Source organism: Brassica rapa, chromosome A02 (genome assembly GCF_000309985.2).
Source record: "Brassica rapa cultivar Chiifu-401-42 chromosome A02, CAAS_Brap_v3.01, whole genome shotgun sequence".
NCBI lineage: Eukaryota > Viridiplantae > Streptophyta > Magnoliopsida > Brassicales > Brassicaceae > Brassica > Brassica rapa.
Window position 1 is genome coordinate 19,016,177 of NC_024796.2, and position 8,573 is coordinate 19,024,749.

Consider the following 8,573-nt stretch of genomic DNA (forward strand, 5'->3'; position numbering starts at 1 on the left):
AACGTCAATCGATAGGGATGAACCGACGTCAATCGATAGACGTTATGAATTTGGGAACCACGCTTTTGACATGTACGGAGCCTTAAAGTTCACTTGGGAACAAAGGGACGAGTATGGAGTCTACAGAGATGAGTGTGGACACGCACGAGGCGTAGCTGGTGAGATGATACCTGTCACAAAGGACGACATCAGGAAATTACTGGAAAGAGAATCTCTCTTTGAAGAGAGCCACATCTGTCGTCCAGAACATGCCACTTCCTTCACACTCACAAGACTGGCACCAGAACTCTTCACCAAAGATGAAATCAATGAGATGGTGTTTGGTATTTGTGGAGCTCAGGAGAAACTGGGAGAGGAGCTCAAATCATTAGTAGAAGATACACATCAACCTTTAGATAGAGGCTACAATGAGCTTTTCAGAAGTATGGCAGAAATGAGAATAGAAATTGAGAGTTTACGTCAGCAACTTGAGAAGGAAGCCATGACCTCAACATCGATCGACGCACCACATGCACCATCGATCGACGTCAGTCTTCCTACAGCCCAAATCCCTGCAGAACCGCAATGATCAGCACAACACAAAGATGAATGGGAAGTCTCATACATCGACACAAGGATAAACGACGTGTATTACCCTCTCAACAACAACGTGGACTGGCTAAGCACTAAAATCGAGCTACTACAGCAAGATCTGGACACCATTCGCAAGAAGGACCAACAACCAGCCACATCGATCGACATGTGTACATTCACATCGCTCGACGCTAAGGTCTCAGCCATGAACGAGAGGCTGAGGACTTACGAGGACATGCATGACCGCTTTATATCACCAGTCATGACAGATTTAAAAAAATTGTCTAATCAATTACTTCATGCTCAAAAGGATATTGATAACATTACTAATCAAAATTTTTTGCAGGCAAAATCAGCATCGATCGATAGGCTACGAGGGCCTTGGATAGATAGCAAGAAACCTGTGGAGTTACTTCCTTACACAGCAGCAGAGGTTGACAAGATCACATCCAAGATCTATGATACCGCTCAAATTACTCTAAGGAGTGTTACTCTCATCAAAAGAGGTTCAGATGTAGTACTTAGGGATCGAATCCACAAGGAGGTAGGGAACAATTAAATATAGTGTTTATTAATTCTAAAGGTTGTAAGTGTTTAAATAAAATAGCAATAGTAACAAGCGAGTAAATAATAAATGTAACTTGGTTGGAAATGATATTAGATGCAGGACCACTATTCAGGTGTTGGAGATTATAATTCCTATAGGTACCTATTTGTTGCATGCATGATATGTTAGAGCTCAACCGCTTAACTCAGTGATCAGCTGTCGCATGTACCACTGGTAAACAGACTAGATCTCGTGTCCCAATGGTTAGTATGCCGACAACGAGAGAGTGTCGATCGATGGTCTATTAAGACGTCGACCGATACACCTTTGCCAACGTCGATCGATAGTCAGTTGAGGACATCGATCGACGGGTTCTAGCCGGGCCTATGCGCGAGTTTGATATGCCCTATTAAGATACTAAATTGGCGGTTAGCCCACTCTAGCAGTCCTAATATGATAGATAGATGTCAGGATGAGATAACAAGGGTGCTTGAGTATGCAATCCTATGATCAAGTTCTAGTTAGCAAGGCTAAAACAAGCAATGAATACAAATCTATCATGAATATCACAACAAGGCAGATCTATAATTTGGGGCTAATCCCACAAACCTATCTGAACCCTGGATCTAATAGTTGAACTACTCAGACATAACAAAGCAATTCATAACAATAAAGGAATAGAAACTCATAATATAGATGAAAAGAAATGGAAACAAGGAGTTCCAGTCACAAGTGATCTTCTCTCCCAAATGAAACTTGTAACATAACTAGGTCTAGAAAAAGCTTTGTTCTTTTTGCCGTCAAAACACTTAGGCAATATATATTCTACTAGGTTAAAAACTCGTCAGGGCATTTTGGTAATTTGGCTTGGCCTTGGTTTTTAAGTCTGCTGAATCCAAAATGTCGCGTCTGGTGTCTCGATATCGATCGATGGTACTTGTGTACATCGATCGATATTAATCTTCATCTGTCGAGGCATCTCTTGATATCGATCGTCAGCACTGATGTGCATCGATCGATTGTTCTTCCTCTCGTCGACCTCTACGTGGTCAGCTCGGGTGAAATGTCCTTTAAGCTCCAAAATGCTCCAAAGTCATAACTTTACTCCGAAATGCACCTGAACCTGAAAACATACCTAGAAGAGTAGAAAACATAGATATATATATATATAATAAAATACTTATATACCATGGATAAAAATGGGTCAAATCCAAGGTATATCAATCTACACTGCTATAGACACAATGGAGGAACGATTTGACAAACGCTGCGTTGACATCTACTTTCCATTCGACAACAAAATCAGTGGACTGTACAGCCATGCAGAATGGCTACAGAAAGAAGTCAAACCCATTCAGAGGCAACTCGCAGCTCAACACCAGATATCAGCATCGATCGACATTAGCTAGCAAACAAATAGGCATCTATAGGTATTATAATCTCCAACACCTGAATAGTGGCCCTGCATCTAATATCATTTCCAACCAAGTTACGTTTACTAGTTACTTCGCTTGTTACTATTGCTATTTTATTTAAACATTTACAAACCCTTAGAATTAATAAACACTAGATTTAATTGTTCCCTAGCTCCTTGTGGATTCGATCCCTAAGTACTACATCTGAACCTCTTTTGATGAGAGTAACACTCCTTAGGGTAATTTGAGTGGTATCAGCAACCAAATTCACCTAGTCAACAACTCAACAGATCCTGTCTGACAATCCCCTCTACTAACCTCATTTCTTGCATAAAATAAAAGTACAGACTTTACCTTGGGAGTATCGATAAAGGAACACATGGACTCAACTCAAGCAAGTAGGTAGTTTCATCTGATTCCTTTCTTCTCCCTACTCTCTTCTCTGAATCTCTTTATTAGTTTCAATCCCAATGAATTTCGATGTTGATTAGACATCTAGTTCATCTTATTGACATGATGCTCTTTTCTTTCTTTTTTTTTTCTTTCTTTTTTTTTTTCTTTGGACAAAGTGTAGCGAATAATGGGGTCATAGGAGACACTCCTACCCCTCGTTTCCACAATGTGTGATCATTCCCTTCAGACTTAGAATAATGGGGTCACAGGGGACACTCCTACCCAGCTGCCTCTTCCAGGAAATCATTTCAATCTTTTCTTTATATCTTTGAGATGCCGAAGAGAGAGAAGGAAGGGAACCAGTAACACATATGAGCGTTTACCTTTCAGACTTGCAGGAGGATTCCGATCCCTTGTATACCAAGCCCCAAGACAAGCAAATCATGTCAAATTAGGTTGGAGGTCAGCTTTGGTTCCTTCAAACACTCTCAGTAAGTGCAAACATAGTTGAAAGGTTGATCCACTTTAGTATCTCTAGTAATTCTGCAGTCAATATATCTAAGACTGGTCTAAAGAGTGGTTAGATGACAAGTAATAAATCGAAATAGATCATCATCTCCTTCTTGACTCAAAATTTTTTTAAAAAAAATATTTTAAATAAGACTCATAAAGGTAGATAAACATTAGTAACTCCCCCAGACTTAAATTACACTGTCCCCAGTGTAACACAGTCGGTGGTAAGGTGAAAATCATAAAGCAGAAGTACGAAATTTAACAAGTAAGAACGATATACCTGACCAGAATGGATGTCGATCGATGTAAACGTGTTGTCATCGGTCGTGGCAGATGAAGCAATGTCGATCGATATCGACTTGTTCTCGTCGGTCGATATCATGGCAATCGTTTACTTGGGTCCCTATTCTATACATCTAACTAAAACCTAATATTAATATAACCTCCCCCAGACTTAAATAACATTGTGACCAATGTTATTCAGCCTAAGATCGGTGCGAGAATAAATCATAAGAACAATATTTAACAAGGAAGAACAATATACCTAACTTTAATGTGAATATTGACCAACACAGTTAAGTGGCGATCGATACCCTTGATACTCTGTCGATCGATGTTAGCTAGCCATCGTCGATTTCTATGGAAACTCGTCTTCCTCGGATCTTTTGCTTGTACCTAACATAAATAAAACACTAAAAGTCTAAAAGTTAGTAATATATAACTAATAAAACCAATTAACTAATAATAATTTTATTTTTTTTACCTGAAATCATTAGAAAACAAGAAAAATCAGTAATAAATGAAAATTAAACCATATTTAAAACAAACCTAACAGTGGGTTGCCTCCCACTCAGCGCTTATTTTTAGTCATTAGCTTGACTTCTGGAGATCTGATTAAGTCCGCATAAGAATGAGAACTTGCTCCAAACCAAGTCTCAATGTCTACTCTTTGAAGCTTTATCATTCTTGTGTGAAAGCCTCCTCCATATACCCTTCTCCTTTGTCTATCATTTCAGCAATAAGGAGTGCTATAAGTTTTGCAAATGGCTGTGAAAAGCATCTGCTGCGCACTCTGGGTTTTCTGACACTATCTGAGAAGTAAGGAGTCAATGGTAATTGAGAACCTCATTTGGTTCGTTTCCGCTTCTTCCAATTTCTCCCTTTCTTTCCCACAGACTTGTGTAATCTCACTCCGGATTTCCTGGCATCATCTGAGAAGTGAGAAATTAATGATAACTGAGAACCTCCATTGATTCTTTTTCTCTTCTTCCAGTTCCTCCACTTCTTTCCCCCAGACTTGTCTGATCGCGTGGTGGTGCCTCAATCAAAAAGATGTTGACACACTTCAAACTCATTCTGCTCTGATACGCGAAGGGTGTCGATCGATGGTATCTGATCGGTATCGATCGATGATGAAGTGTTAGTGTCGATCAATTCCGATTTGCTGATGTTATTCGATGGTGCTTCTACTGGGCCTTCATCTACTTCATCTCTAAATCGCAGCCCTCTCTGAGAAGCTTCTACATGATGTTTCTCATTTAATACCTCAATGTAAGAACTCAGATACACACCTTTATCTGGTGGGATAGGAGATTCAATTTCAAACACTGCACATGGAACCATAATCTTCACAGGATCATGTATCATCTTCACTCTTTTGCAAATCCCAACAGCTTCTTCTGCGCATATAGGTGGTCTTAGATGTTCGGGGACATCAATGTGTGATGTCTTAGACATGTGCAATATCTCCTTAATCGGTCCTGGTTCAATTGGGTATCCAGATAGTTCATCCAACCATGAGTATCGATCGATACAATTGGGCGGGCGTCGATCGATGCAGTCGGGTGTATGATGATTCATGATGTGTGGCGACTGTCGATCGATGGCGTAGGGTGGGTGTTGATCGATTATGCAGGGAGTGTATCGATCGATCTCATCAGGTTGATGTCAATCGATGTCGTCAGCCTTTGGTGAAATTTTCAGACCTCTTCCCAAGGTGTGCTGATCATCAAACCTCTGCTTTGGGTTCTGGTCTAATTCCCCAAGTCATTCCTCCAGCTCCAAGAAGTCTCCCATAGTTACTTATTCACTCGAATCCAAATCTCCAAGCTGTTGTCCATCCTCTAACTCCAAGAATTCTTCTAGTTCCAAGAAATCTTCCATGGTGATTTCTTTTTCTACTTTTTGGTCAGGATAACATTTTGATACATCGATGCTCTTCAGTGTTGAGTCTGCAATGTTCTGAGGACAACTCGATTTTTCAGGGATTTCGAGTGGTATCGATCGACAACAGGAGTTTGTGTCGATCGATGTTTGAAGGTTGGGGTCGATCGATGTTGAAAAGCTGGTATCGATCGATGTTACGGTTGGGATGTCGATCGATGTTGAGGTCGGAGTGTTGATCGGTTCTGAGCTCATGTCACTAATATCGACTTCTTCTATTCTGCTCAGCTCTCCAGGCACATGTGGTTCATCATCTTCCACCATATATTCCATCATAGATCTCATCTCGATCTCTAGATTTGCTGCAGCATCATAGAGAAATTTGTTGAGGAAGGCGTATCCGATGTCATTCCAGGTAGTGAGAGATCCTAGTGGCAACTTCCTGAACCAATATGCTGCTTCTCCAGTAAGAGAGTATGAGAATAATTTGCATAAATAGTAGTCTTCAGAGACTCCATTGCATTTGATAGTCGATGCCAGATCTACAAATGTCTCTAGGTGGCTAGTTGGATCTTCATAAGGAAAACCATGGAAAGAATGCTGACCCACAAGAAAGATATATGCAGGGTGCAGCTCAAGGACAGTATTCTGAAGTGCTGAACGACGCAATGCAGACCTTTTAGTATAGGCATCCTCAGGACTATAATACTCTCTAATTGCCTTCGGTCGTCCAGTCCTAACATACACAGTGGTAGCATCAGGGATTGTAGAAGGTATCGATCGATGACAAATATCTGTATCGATCATTTCTGAAGTGCGGATATCGATCGATTCTGAGTTACTATTGTCGATCGATGCTGAAGTCGGATCTTTTGTATCAGCTTCTTCTACTTTGCTCTGCTCTCCTTATACATGATATTCATCATCCTCAACTGTATCATGGTTGACCAGTTTTCCTCTGTTCAGTTCGTCCTTCTGCTTACTCTCATCTGCATGGTAAACCTGAATGTCTGGCCGCTTGACATGAGTTGTCGGTGTTCCAATATCTCCATTCTACTCGCTGTAGATGAAGTCAAGAATCTGACTCATACTAATCATTATTCCTTTCTCCCGATCTTTAATCATCTTGTCAAGCCTTTTACTTCGAGTTGCTACAGCCTCGCTGAAAAATTTGCCTATAAAGGCTTCTTTGATATCTTCCCAGCAGGTTAGAGATCTTGGTTGCAGCTTACTGAACCAACTAAAAGCATTTCTAGATAAACAATAGGGGAAGATCTTGCAGATAATGTGGTCTGCAGATATTTCATTGTGCTTGTTTGCTGAGGCTAACTCTTCAAGTCTCTTGATAAGATCTTTGGGATCCTCATGAGGAAGACCGTAAAATGGATCCTCACTTCCCCAATAATACCATTGACTTGTCAGATTAAAGGTATTCGTGTTTCGATGAACAATGTCACAATGAACAGTGTTCAGATGAACAGTATCGCGATGAACAGTGTTCGGGTGAACAGTGTTTGGGTGAACAGTGTCGAGCGACAGAATATGAGCATTGTCGATCGACGGAAGATGAATAGTGTCGACCGACACGGGATGAACAGTGTCGAACGACGGGATATGAATAGTGTCGACCGACACGGGATGAACAGTATCGATCGACGGGATATGAATAGTGTCGACCGACACGGGATGAATAGTGTTGATCGACGGGATATGAATAGTGTCGACCATCACGGGATGAACAGTGTCGACCGACACATGATGAACAGTATCGATCGACGGTAGGTGAATAGTGTCGCGATGAATAGTATCGCGATGAACAATACTAGGATGAATAGTATTATGATGAACAGGACCTGGATGAACAGTACCTCGATGAATAGTACCTCAATGAACAGTGTTGTTTGACGATTTGTTGGCTTTGTCGATCACCGCTGCTTGTCGTTTATCGATCGACGTCGGATGAATGGTGTCGATCGATTGATGGTGTATGCTGTCGATCGATGCTGCTTGGAGGGTGTCGATCGATACTTCCCTCTTAGACTTACGGATCGTGCATAGACCAGCAGGCTCCTTCCTTGAAGGACCTAGAAATCCTCTCTTCATTGCTCTGGTACTGATATGTATGTACCTGAAATAGAAGAAAAAAATTTATGAGTTTTTTTTTTCCGAACAATAATAAAACTTAAACTTAATCTAACTAAAAAGATCTAATGGCGATCAAAGCTCCCCGGCAACGACACCAAATTCGATACCATACAAATTACCCTAAAGAGTGTTACTCTCATCAAAAGAGGTCGAGTTATAGTACTTAGGGATCGAATCCACAAGGAGCTAGGGAACCGATTAGATCTAAACAATTTATAATAAACTAGGCTAATAGATTATAAAGTAGTGAAATAGCAATTAAATAAACAAAGCTGTAAACAAGTTGAACAAGTCAATTGTTCAACTTGGCAAGGGTTGTTCGATGGAAGGATGGTTGCTAGATCTAGGGTTTCTATTCAGGTGTTGGAGATTATAATTCTTATAGGTACCTATTTGTTGCATGCATGATATGTTAGAGCTTAACCGCTTAACTCAGGGATCAGCTGTCGCATGTTTCACTGGTTAACTCGCTAGATCTCATGTCTCAACGGTTAGTATCGTGATCACGAAAGTGTGTCGACCGATGGTCCTATTGGGACATCGACCGATAGTCAGTTGAAGACATCGATCGATGGGTTCTAGCCAGGCCTATGCGCGAGATGATTTTCCCTATTAGGATGCTAAATTGGCGGTTAGCCCTCTCTAGCAATCCTAATATGATAGATAGATGTCAGGATGGGATAACAAGGATGCTTGTGTATGCAATCCTATGATCAATATTCTAGTTAATTACTCTAGAACAAGCAATAAGTATAGATCTATCATGAATATAACAACAAGGCAGATCTATAGTTTGGGGCTAATCTCACAAACCTATTTGAGCC